This window comes from Ovis aries, chromosome 1, assembly GCF_016772045.2.
Source record: "Ovis aries strain OAR_USU_Benz2616 breed Rambouillet chromosome 1, ARS-UI_Ramb_v3.0, whole genome shotgun sequence".
NCBI lineage: Eukaryota > Metazoa > Chordata > Mammalia > Artiodactyla > Bovidae > Ovis > Ovis aries.
This window is the reverse complement of record NC_056054.1, coordinates 232,990,166-233,003,069: the sequence shown is the minus strand read 5'-3', so window position 1 is coordinate 233,003,069 and position 12,904 is coordinate 232,990,166.

Here is a 12,904-nt window from a genome sequence, read left to right as displayed (position 1 = left end):
AAGTTGTTCAGCATCCTTCTCTGAAGCAGGATTTGAGCTTTGAGGGTCGGGGCATTGAGGGTAGGGACATTCAATTGAAGGAAAAGAATTTGGAATCAAGGGATGAATTGGGTAGGAAACCCATATTTGTTCTCTGAAGAGGCAATTAAAGATATTTAAGTAAAGAGTGACATATCCAGTCATGAATTTGAAGTCACTTTGGCTGCAGTGTGAGATTTTAAATGCAAGAAGGCAAGACTGGAATGGATATCTTTTCTATAAATAAAGGCTTTGCTGTATTTGAAAGTAAAATCTTGGCCTTTAACATGTGCCTTGGTGCTTATATCAGAACTTGGAACAGTGAAGAAATGAAGGCAAATATTTCCTGATATTGCCAAACATCTCTAAATACCATCGATGTGTCCTCAACCTATCAAAACCACTCTTCTGAAAACTGTATAGTCAATATGGATGCAATTTCCCTTCTAAAAAGCACTGAAAATAAGTGTGTCAAAGGTCTACAGAAGTTTGACTTGTTTTCAAAAGAAATAAATAGCTCCTATTTGCGACTAAATACGTACATATTCATACATAGGAGAAGGCAATGGCACCCCACTCCAGCACTCTTGCCTGGAAAACCCCTCGGACAGAGGAGCCTGGTAGGCTACAGTCCGTGGGGTTGCAGAATCGGACATGACTGAATGACTTCACTTTCACTTTTCACTTTCATGCACTGGAGAAGGAAATGGCAACCCACTCCAGTGTTCTTGACTAGAGAATCCCAGGGATGGCTGAGCCTGGTGGGCTGCCGTCTATGGGGTTGCACAGAGTCAGACACGACTGAAGTGACTTAGCAGCCGCAGCAGTATTCGTACATATGCATTTACACACATATACATTCACTCACATGTACTTGCATACACTCACACACATTTACACATGCATTCATACAGTCACATATGCTGTCACACACACTTTCTCACTTACACACTTAAATATGTGAGTGCCAATGCAAAGAGTACCATGTATTACTCCATAGGACCCAGAATAGAGGAAGAAAAATGGTGAATATTTATTTGAGTCCAATTTTTAAAACCTTTCTGGTTTACTTTTATATTTCAAGGAGAGAGGGGAGATGCGCCTGGGTTTGGGGATTCAGGTCTTGGAAATTTCCATCTTCATTATGTATTCTAACTGTCTGGGGAAAAGCACTTTTCATATTTCAGCTTTAGCCTGCTCAATCAGTGTGCAGCAGCTAGCGTCTCTGAAAAAAAGGGCATCACCAGCTTTTTTGGAATCCAAACGGGAAAAAACATTTCAAACGTATTAATGCGACTGTCTTAAAAGATAAAAAGATGAGGGTGATATCATGTTCCTAATAGAAATAGTGGAGGTAAGCAGCAGTAGCACCTTTAGTATAGTCTAGGGGGACTTGAGACTCTTGAGAGTACCTAGGACTGCAAGGAATTAAACCAGTCAATTCAGGAAATCAATCCTGAATATTCATTGAAAGGACCAATGCTGAAGCTCTAATACTTTGGCCACCTGATGTGAAGAGCCGACTTGTTGGAGAAGACCCTGATGCCAGGAAAGATTAAAGGCGAAGAAGAGGGGATGACAGAGGGCGAGATGGTTGTTTGAGCAAACTCAGGGAGACAGTGAAGGACAGGGAAGCCTGGCGTGCTGCAGTCCCTGGGGTCGCAGAGTCGGACATGACTGACTAACAACCACCACCACAAAGGGAGACTTGGGGAGCTGAGTTTTAGCCCCTGTTCTGCCCCTGACCAGCGAGGAGAGGAGACTGATTAAGCTCCTTAAACTTTTGAGCCTAGGCTTTTTATTCATTCAATTCTGATAACAGATTTTTTTTTTTTTTTGGAAACTTTTGCAAACTTAATTGGGCTGTAGTGAGGTAGAGGTATTAGTGAAGTATTTTCCTAGCAGTCTGATCTTAACCAGAGTCTGTCTCCTGGCAGCAATGTGCTCTGCGTAGCTACACATTCATCCCGGGGAAACTCACTGCTGGGGTATCTGAAGCCCCTAGCACGCTCTGTAAACCATCAGCACAATTGCAGCCCCCTCTCTCTGCTATGTCTTGAGACTTTTCTCTGAGGGCTGCTTGTGCCCACTGACTGGGGACAGAGGGCAGAAGTGAGGAGCCGTGCGGGATCATCTCCACAGGGCTGCTGTCCGAAGGGTGGAAGCGAGAAGGCGCTGCAGCAGCCTCTGTCCTCCGAGCCTGATGCAACTAGCCCGGCCTCGAGTGAACGGCTCTGTGTAAACAAAGTCAGAATTTGTCATTCTTGATCTTTGTTTTTTGGTCGGGGGGTGGGCGGGGGGGCACTGACCTGAATAAAATCTAGCAAGTTGGACATACTGATGTCATATCATAACAATATGACTCTGTTACAATTTTCATTCCAATCCTAGGGGAAAAAGAACTAGAGAAACAGATAACCCATGTATGAGCTTAGGGTCCCTCCATCTTTACTAGTGGTCTTTCAACGCCAACACTGAAGGAAGGTCTCTGGTTCCCAGGATATTCCAGGAAAGCACTCCATAATGGCAAAAAGCATCTCAAACCTGTTGTCCCTCTGTTCCCTTCAAAACCGAGAAATCCTAAATCCCTGTCCATTAGTACATAGCTTTTTTGCCAGAAAAGCCATTATAGCAAACTGAGTTATACACAGGTAGGAAGACAAAACAGAAATACATATGTAATTTATGTAAATACAGGCCAAGCACCTCTTCTAGTGTTCAATAGAAGCAGCGGTAATTTACTCCAACTCTGCTGCTAAGTCACTTCAGTAGTGTCCGACTCTGTGCGACCCCATAGATGGCAGCCCACCAGGCTCCTCCGTCCCTGGGATTCTCCAGGCAAGAACACTGGAGAGGGTTGCCATTTCCTTCTCCAATGCATGAAAGTGAAAAGTGAAAGTAAAGGTCCAACCCTCAGCGACCCCATGGACTGCAGCCTTCCAGGCTCCTCCGTCCGTGGGATTTTCCAAGAGTACTGGAGTGGGGTGCCATTGCCTTCTCCGACTCCAACTCTAGAGGAAAGAATTGCTGGGTAGGGCTTATCAAAAGGCAAAAGAAGTCACAGAAAACCAGGCCCACAGTCTTTACACACCTAGTAGCACGCTACTCCATTGTAACTCAAGGGAAAGAATTAATGTGTGAGAAAAGCTTAATATTTTACCCTTTATGAGTCATTTTTTCTATTTTAACTCAGCTCTTCAGTGTTCAGTATGAGACTGGAGTTATTGTAATTCCCTGTTACCCACAGGATAAGTAAGTGACCACAGCAGCATGGGCCGCCAGCCTCATTGCCCTCCCACAGTCTTTTTTTTTTTTTTAAGAACTTTTATTGGACTGTAGTTGATTTACAATGTTGGGCCAGCTTCAGGTTACGACAAAGTGAATCAGTTGTACGTATACATATATCCACTCAATGGGACTCAATCACAGAGTATCGAGTAGAGTTCCCTATGCTATACAGTAGGTCCCTATTAATTATCTATTTTATATTGTTGTTGTTCAGTCACTCAGTCATGTCCAACTCTTTGCAACCCCATGGACTGCAGCATGCCAGGCTTCCCTGACCTTCACTGTCTCCCAGAGATTGCTCAAACTCCTGTCCTTTGAGTTGCTCAGATGGTGAAGAATCTGCCTGCAATGCTGGAGACTTGGGTTTGATCACTGAATTGGGAAGATCCCCTGGAGAAGGGAATGGCTGCTTACTCCAGTATTCTTACCTGGAGAATTCCATAGATAGAAGGAGCCTGCCAGGCTACAATCCGTGGGGTAGGACATGACTGAGTGATTAACACAGACACAACAGCATATTTTATATATAGTAATGTATATATGTCAATCCCAGTTTCCAATTTATCCCTCCTCCCCCTTTTCCTCCCTGGTGACCATAAGTTTGTTTTCTACCTCTGTGACTCTGTTTTGTGAATAAGTTCATTTGTGCCACTTTTTAGATTCCACATATAAGCAATATCCTATTTGTCTCTCCCTCTCTGACTTCGCTCAGTATGACAGTCTCTAGGTCCATCCATGTTACTGCAAATGGCATTATTTCATTCCCTCCCTCAGTCTTCATTCTGCAACCTGCCCTGAAGTGAAGTGAAAGTCACTCAGTTGTGTCCAACTCCTTGCAACCCCATGGACTGTAGCCCAGACTCCTCTATCCATGAGATTCTCTAGGCCAGAATACTGGAGTGGGTAGCCATTCCCTTCTCCAGGGGATCTTTCCAACCCGGGGATCGAACCCAGGTCTCCCACATTGCAGATGGATTCATCACCGTCTGAGCCACCAGGGAGGCCCAGAATCTGCTCTACACTTTCTTTAATTTTCTGATATCATATTTTTCTATTAAAATAATACAAACTCATATAAAGTTGAGTTCAAAAAATATAGTGGAGCAAAAAAAATATGTACATTTTTCTTCTAGACTTTTATATTTTAAAAAAAAGATGAGCTTATTCCATAGAAACAATTACATTCCCTTACTTTTCTTTTAACTCTATAGTCTAAGTACCTCCCCATGGTGTTAAAATCTCTCTGTAAACATCATGCAAAATTTCATGGTGTGACCATTTAGTGATACACCTGGGTTTTTCCCTGCCATGCCCAGCATTTAAGTGGCCTCCATTTTTCACTATGATAATGTGTACCAATCAGGTGCACTTTATGCTTCTCTGCTGTCATTATGTTATGACAGCCTGCCTGTCACGTGACCTGCCTGTCACGTTTTCCCTCTGTTCTCTGCCTGGTAAACTCCCACATGCTCTTCAAGTCCCAGCTCAAGTGTCCCCAGTTCTGCCTGCTAACCTGTTAGTAGCTAACTGGGTTGGCTGCTTACTTACTCTGGGTTAGTTACTTTCTTTTCTGGATTTACTTCACTCTGTATATCTCTGTTACAATATCATTTACATTATGTGATATTAAGATGTTTGAGCATCTCTTCCACCAAAAAGTGAGCCTCCTGTGTTTAGAGTCAGGTATTTTTCAGTTCATCCTAAGGGAAATTAGTCCTGAGTGTTCATTGGAAGGACTGGTGTTAAAGTTGAAACTCCAGTATCTTGGCCACCTGATGCAAAGAGCTGACTCATTTGAAAAGACTCTGATGCTGGGAAAGATTGAGGGCAGGAGGAGAAGGGGACAACAGAGGATGAGATGGTTGGATGGCATCACCGACTCAATGGACATGAGTTTGGATAAACTCCAGAAGTTGGTGATGGACAGGGAGGCCTGGCATGCTGCAGTTCATGGGGTCGCAAAGAGTCGGACACAACTGAGAGACTGAACTGAACTGAACCATATCAGCTAGCACAATGCCTAGCACGTAGTAGGTGCTCAACAAACATGTTTACTGAGTAAGAGAATTTCAGTCTTTTTAGCAGAGTCGCTGAGGCCCAGAGGTGGGTTTTTTTCCCCCAATAACTCCAGTTGTAGCATTCAGAAAGTATGTCAATTCATTCTTTTTTCCATCTGTGCTAGTGGTCTGATTGATAGGAATAATTTCTATGGCTAAAGAGGATATTAAAAAAACTTTAAGTTCCTACCAAGTATGTGCCCAGAACTTTGCAAGGTCCACTATGGGACTCAAGGAGAGAAGATGAATCACTTTTCAAAGGGAAGTTAAAATGAATGATAACTTTAAAAATGTGAATGTGAGAAGGATAATTTATAACAATTTGCTTAAATGAATGTCAGTTGGAATTTTCAAGGCAGGTTTTGCAGAAGAGGTCAATTTTTAGCAAGAACACAGACAATATGCTCCCCTCTCCTACCCCAACCTTCTTTTTCAAGCTCTACCAACTCCATACCCATGTCTACATCTTTTCAGGGTTTAATTAGAACAAAAATTCTAGAATCTGGTGGTTCTTGTCTATCTACTGAGGTGGGAGGAAAGCTTGAATTTCCTTTTCCTTCCTCCATCTCCTCCCTTTATTACTTACATCGTCCTTATCTCTTCCTTCTATAGAAGAAATAGCACAATGCCCACCACCAGAACACTCTTGCACCTAATATTATACACATTAATCTCTCTTAGTAGAAGTGCATTCTTGCATTCCTAAAATTTATATAAAGAAGTAATATGTTGGTAAGTAAAAATGATTATTTTTTTCCTTGTATGAGAATTCACAGGTGGAACACCTAATGAGTAAATGTATTATAAAGGCCATTCACACTAGGCTTTGGATGAGAATGTGCAAAATATGAACAGAAACATGATCCAGAGACTTCGGTGAGCACAAGTGAGTTGCACCATGGAGGTGAGGGTTTTAGACTTTTCTCATCCTCACATTAAAATGCTATTTCAGTATTTTCCGGGGTCTAAGAAAATTTTACAGATCTGCCTTTCTCAGTGACAAAACCTGATTTGCCTTTACCCAAGAAGCAGTTATTAGTATTCATTTTGGTTACCAGTTCAGTGCTTTTATCACAAACTAGATTTTTTTCCCCTGAAATACAATAATTTTCCTCTCTACTATCTCCAGTAAAATTTGTACAATTTTAAGAATGTTCCTCAAAATTCTTATGAAGAAATGAGATGGGCTAAATTCTATTCTGTGAAAATTCATACTAACAAAAATCATATTAACTAATCCCAATACCTCAGAATGTGGCTGTATTTGGAGACAGGGTCTTTAAAGAGATAGTTAAAGTTATATAAGGTCATTATGGTGGGTCCTAATCCAATCTGAGGAGAAGGCAATGGCACCCCACTCCGGTACTCTTGCCTGGAAAATCCCATGGATGTAGGAGCCTGGTGGGCTGCAGTCCATGGTGTCGCTGAGGGTCAGACGTGACTGAGCGATTTCACTTTCACTTTTCACTTTCCTGCATTGGAGAAGGAAATGGCAACCCACTCCAGTGTTCTTGCCTGGAGAATCCCAGGGACGGGGGAGCCTGGTGGGCTGCCGTCCATTGGGTCGCACAGAGTCAGACACGACTGAAGCGACTTAGCAGCAGCAGCAGCAATCCAATCTGGGCTTCCCAGGTGTCTCATTGGTAAAGGATCTGCCTGCCAATGCAGGAAATTCGGGTTCAGTTCCTGGGTCGGAGAGATCCCTGGAGAAGGAAATGGCAACCCCCTCCAGTAGTCTTGCCTGGGAAATCCCATGAACAGAGGAGCCTGGCAGGCTGTACTCCATGGGGTTGCAAAGAGTCCAACATGACTGAGCAACTAAACAACAACAAATCCAATCTGACTGCATAACGGTCTGCATAAGAAGGGATTAGGACAGAGATACACACACACACACACACACACACACACACACACACCCACACACACACACACACACACACACACACACGCGCAGAAGTACCAGGTGAGAACAGAGTAAAGACGACTATCTACAAGCTGAGAAGAGAGCCCTCAAACCTTGCTGATATTTTGATCTTTAACTTGTAGCTTCTAGACCTATGAGAAGACACATGTCTGTTACTGAACTCAACCCATCTGCGGTGCTCTGTCGTGGCAGCCCTAGCAGACTATTGCAGGAGGCTTTCACTTCACTGCCACGAATCTATAGATCCATAGCGAGAGAACCTGCAATTTGTGATTAACAAGATAAACTAACAAGGTGTGAAATCTCATTTGTTTGCTTTGTTTTTAATATTCCGTGTAAAAGAGGATGTTTACCACGGACGTTTACCTATAACGTTTACTTGAATACTTTCCGTATATATAATCTGTTACCTAGCTTTAACACGGCTTTAGTTTTTGTTATGTGTGTATGTGTGTGTTCACTCGTGTCTGACTTTTTGCGACCCCTAGGCACCTATGTGCATGGGATTCTCCAGGCAAGAATAGTGGATAGGGTTGCCATGCCCTCCTCCAAGGGATCTTCCCAACACAGAGGGTCGAACCCACATCTCCTGCACTGCCAGGTGGATTCTTTACCACTGTGCCACTGGGAAGCCTAGATTTCATTATACTCATTTATTTCTGAACACCAGAGGATAGAGAAAGCAGGGGTGGGGGGAGACAGAAGGTGAATCCTTTGCGTGTAGAGAGGTTTTTTGCTTGGTGCTCTCTGATGACTCACCTCCCTCGGGTGGAACGAAAGGGATCGTCTGAGTTTTCGGCCACATGGTCACCAGGGTTAGCTGTGGCTCTGTAGCTTCCTGGGCAGTGGCTTGCCATCTCTGCCAACACTTCCCCTTCTCTCTGGCTTTCTCTGCACCACTATTCTCAGTTGAGGAGTGCCTGCTGCTCCACCACCTTCCACAGGCCTCAGGACCCAGCATCACCAGCTGAGCTCACACTGTGTCCACTCAGGGAATTGACTAGGAGGTTTCTCTGCCCAGGCTTTGCCCAGTTGATTTAACATGATATCAAAGCAAATGTCCTGAGTCGGGAAGATCCACTGGAGAAGGGACAGGCTACCCAGGCAAATGACTTCACTCAGCACTACCTCTAGAGGGAAAGTAGATATTTCCCCCCCAATTTATTTATTTTAAACCAGTGACAGCACAGGCAGAAAGGTATCCAACCAATCCACAGAGACTACACACCTAAAGGCTAAAAGTTGCTAACATAAATCACAGGCTGCCTTATTTTTTCACTCACGCCAATTCTCCATGCTCACATCTGTTTTCACAGACTCTCAGTGAAAAGCTCCAGAAAGAAGACCCACATCGGGGGCAGTTCACTTCCCTGGCCTGACACACACACATATACACACACACCAATCAACATGGGAAACAGCGCTCCCCACTCCACAGAATGGGAATCTGTCATGAGACCCACTATGATTCTCTGTCTCAGGACTATAAGCTGCAGACAGGTCCCAGTGACCCGCATCGTGGTACAAGCCAAAATAAATTTAAGTTCCTTGATTCATGATTGGACTTGGGATTGAACCTCAAGAATTAAGGTTAATTAAATAAGAAAATAATCCAAAAGAAAGAACAGTAGATTACAAATGTTTGTTGTTGTTCCCTCGCTCAGTCACATCTGGCTCTTTGTGACCCCATGGACTGTAGCACCCCAGGCTTCCCTGTCTTTTGCTGTCTCCCAGAGTTTGTGCAAATTCATGTCCATTGAGTTTTACAAATGTTTATTTTGGCATTATTTGGGAAGTGGTATAACAATCCCCAAATAGGAAAGTTATAAACAAAGCAAGATATACGTGCTTTAGGATACTATAGACTGATTTCTGGAATCATATAAATCAGTAACCTGGAGGAGGGTGGTGTAGCCACCCACTCCAGTATTCTTATCTGGAGAATCCCCATGGACAGAGAAGCCTGATGGGCTACAGTCTGTGGAGACACAAAGTTGGACACAAAAGCAACTTAGCAGGCATGCATAAAGCAATAAGATGGTGTTGTCTGAAATAGATCAAAATATAGAAAGATTTGATAGAATTTTCCATGCATGTGCTAGGAATAAGGAGTTACTACACCCCACACCTCACTCACCCCCTCAAAAATGCAACCTTTTGAATGAACAGCCTTGTTATGTAAAAGCAGGGCTTGGAAAAGTCTGGGGCCAGTAGGTTGAAAGGCTCCCGCAGGACCAGAAAAGTGTGGGCCACATGGCAGCCAAAAGCATCTGGCCTCTGGGAAGAGCCCTGGGGATGTCAGGCATGTAACACACAGTGAGGAAAGGTGTGTGGCGAGAGCACAGTACCATCTGTGCCACGTGTAATCCAAGTGACCAGCTGGGCCTGTCAGGAGCTGTCCCTGATGCACACATACCGAACAGAGCAGCAAAGAAACAGGGTAAACAAAACCAACTGGTGTGTGAGTTGATTATGGACTCATTTTTCCCTTTAGAATTTTTGTTGATGTCACTGAAGAGGACATATTTCAAACATATTTCAGTAGACTTTTAAAGAGCACACATGCTGGTTGATAGAAACAGCATGCATCTTCTTTATTATATGGATCAGAAAGAGACTCTCAGGAGATGTGGAGAGAAGAGAACCCTCCCACACTGTTGGTGGGAATGTGAGTTTTTGCACCTACTGTGGATAACAATGGGCTTCCCCGGTGACTCAGTAGTAAAGAATCTGCCTGCAATGCAGGAGCCACAGGAGCTGCAGGTTCGATCTGTGGGTCCAGAAGATCCCCTGGAGGAGAGCATGGCAACTCACTCCAGTACTCTTGCCTAGAGAATCCCATGGACGGAGGAACCTGGCAGGCTACCGTCCACAGGATGGCAAAGAGTCTAACACAACTGAAGCAACTTAAGGCAGCCCATGGATAACAGTATGGAGGTTCCTCAAAACCTAAAAGCAGAGTTGCCTGATGATCTAGCAATCCCACTCCTGGGCATATATCCAAGAACTCTAATTCAAAAAATACATGCACCCCTATGTTCACAGAAGCACTATTCACAACAGCCAAGACACTGAAGCAATCTAAATTGGCAGATGAATGGGTAAAGAAGACATGGTACATATATGCAATGGAATACTACTCAGTCATAAAAAGAAGGAAACAATGCAATTTGTAGCAACATAGATAGACCTAGAGATCCTAATACTAGGTAATTCAGAAAGAGAAAGACAAATACCATATGATATCACATATGTGGAATCTAAAATATGACACAAATGAATTTATCTACAAAATGGAAACAGACTCATAGACGAGATCACACTTGTGGTTGCCAAGGGGGAACAGGGTTGGGGGGGGACAGATTAGGAGTTTGGGATTAGTAGATGCAAACTGTTATATATAGAGTGGTTAAACAACTCGGTCCTACTATATAGCACAGGGAACTATCTTCAGTATCCTGTGATAAACCACAATGGACAAGAATATGAAAAAAATACATATGTATATATTTATATATAACTGAATCATTTTGCTGTACAGCAGAAATAACACTGTAAATCAACTATACCTCAATAAGATACATATTTTAAAAAGAGAAAGGAACTCCCAGAGGAGGGACTTTTGAGACATTCAGTAGATGGGAAAGAGTCCTGCTTTCATTTATCAACACTCTTAACACCTCCTGCCTCCTTTTCTCTCAAGAAAAATGACACCTCCACAGACATCTTGTCCTCACCCACTGCTGCTTTTATGTCCCCTTCGTCATTCACCAGCCACATTAGATTTAACGTGGCCTCGTTTGTCAGATCCAAACAGCTGCTTTTCCTCAGTATGCAAGACAGGTTGTGTGCGGCAAGTTCCCTTCATAGCCTTCCTTTAGTGACATTCCTTTGGCGAAGCCCAGGGTACACTTGGTGGTCATGAGGGTCAAGTGTTGGTTCCTACAGCTTAAATAGTCCCCTGCCCTTTAAAAAATCTGACATGGAAATGAAGAGTCATTCAATTAAGTTTCTCTTGGGTTTGCTACCAACAGCTGAACTCTGGGAGAATGGTAATACTGCCAGAACCATCATTGGCGCAGAGCACTTGTTAATGTTCATGTTAATAAAAAACAAATTATTCATTCCATAAATATTTGCTGAGACCTACCACGGGTACTGAGTGGTGACAGAGCTGTGGAGAGGACCAGGTGCTGACTCTGGATGATGCCCTTTTCTCAGACTAGAAAGACAGCAAAGCCTACACTCCACACGCTTACAGTCAGTTTGGGTGCCTAAAGTTCCCCGTTTTCCTTAACCCTCCCTAGAGGCTGCAGTTCCCACAAACATCGCCTGGCCCTCTACCCAGTCCCCATGTGTGCGCCTACGCTTCCATTTGGTTTTTATTTCCATATATTTAGCTACAAATAAAAAGCTCTCCTTTGGAGAAAATGTTTCAGCAATTGTGTTGCCAACTTTGAACTTGTTTCTCTTAAGCCATCAGCCTTTCTATGTTCCCCGCTGTGAAATTGACTAAAAAACAGCATGAAGCTGACAGGTTTCTGTATAGAGACCGGACATAGCATTAAAAATGTCTGAGATTTTTGTTCCCTCTTTTAACACAGGGCATCTTCCAGAGCATCTATTTCTTCATATTATTATCATCAGTGTTCACCAAAAGTTTTTGTTATCCAAAAAGATAATTCAAAACTAGGAACTGTATTCAACCAATTTTTCTCAAATAGAGCTCTCCTAGGGGAATGACTTATACCCTAGATGCAATATTAAAACTCTTTGTTGAAGAATAAAATAAGTTAAAAATAAATTCTTCAGGTTTTCTATGTTCATTGGAGTTTATTCAACCCATAGCACATTTTTTGGTAAGAAATGGCAGGCTATTGACCCTCCTCTGCTCAGAGACAAAACATACAGGAGGGGACACAGACCTTTAAAAATAACATCTGTGGCAGAAGCAGACATATGCCTGCGTGTTGTGTCTTATTCAACTTCATGTCCACCAAGCCAAACCCAATGCCTCGCTCAGAGCAGATGCTCAATAAACGTTTGTCAAATAAACCCATGAATGAGAAGACCCTGTGCTCTGGTATCAGCTCTTTGTTGGAAGAAGGGATGGTGGTCAGAGGGGTTCCGTCAGTAGCCTGGCAACCACATTTGTGATCATGGGCAGCTGAAGATAGCAGAGGATCATATTTCGAAAGAAGCCCCAGTGGCTCTACAGGTAAAGAACCCATCTGCCAAGGCAGGAGATGTTGGAGACACAGGTTTGATTCCTGGGTGAGGAAGATGCCCTGGAGAAGGAAATGGCAACCCACTCCAGTATTCTTGCCTGGAAAATCCCATGGACAGAGGAGCCTGGCAGGCTACAGTCCATGAGGCACCTCACCCTACAACCTGCACCCACTGCAGAGTCAGCCTCAAGAGGACTCTGTCTAGACGTGAGAATCCTCTGAAACTATGTCCATAGAAAGTGCTGGGTGCCCTCCAGAGTTTCAGGGGCCTGAGTTTCCCAGGACTACCCCCAGAGTCTATGTAGCAGCTCTCATAGCAGCACCCAGCAGCACAGATGCCTAGCAGCTTAACTCTATGCTTTGGCTTCCAAAATTAGGTCTCGAGC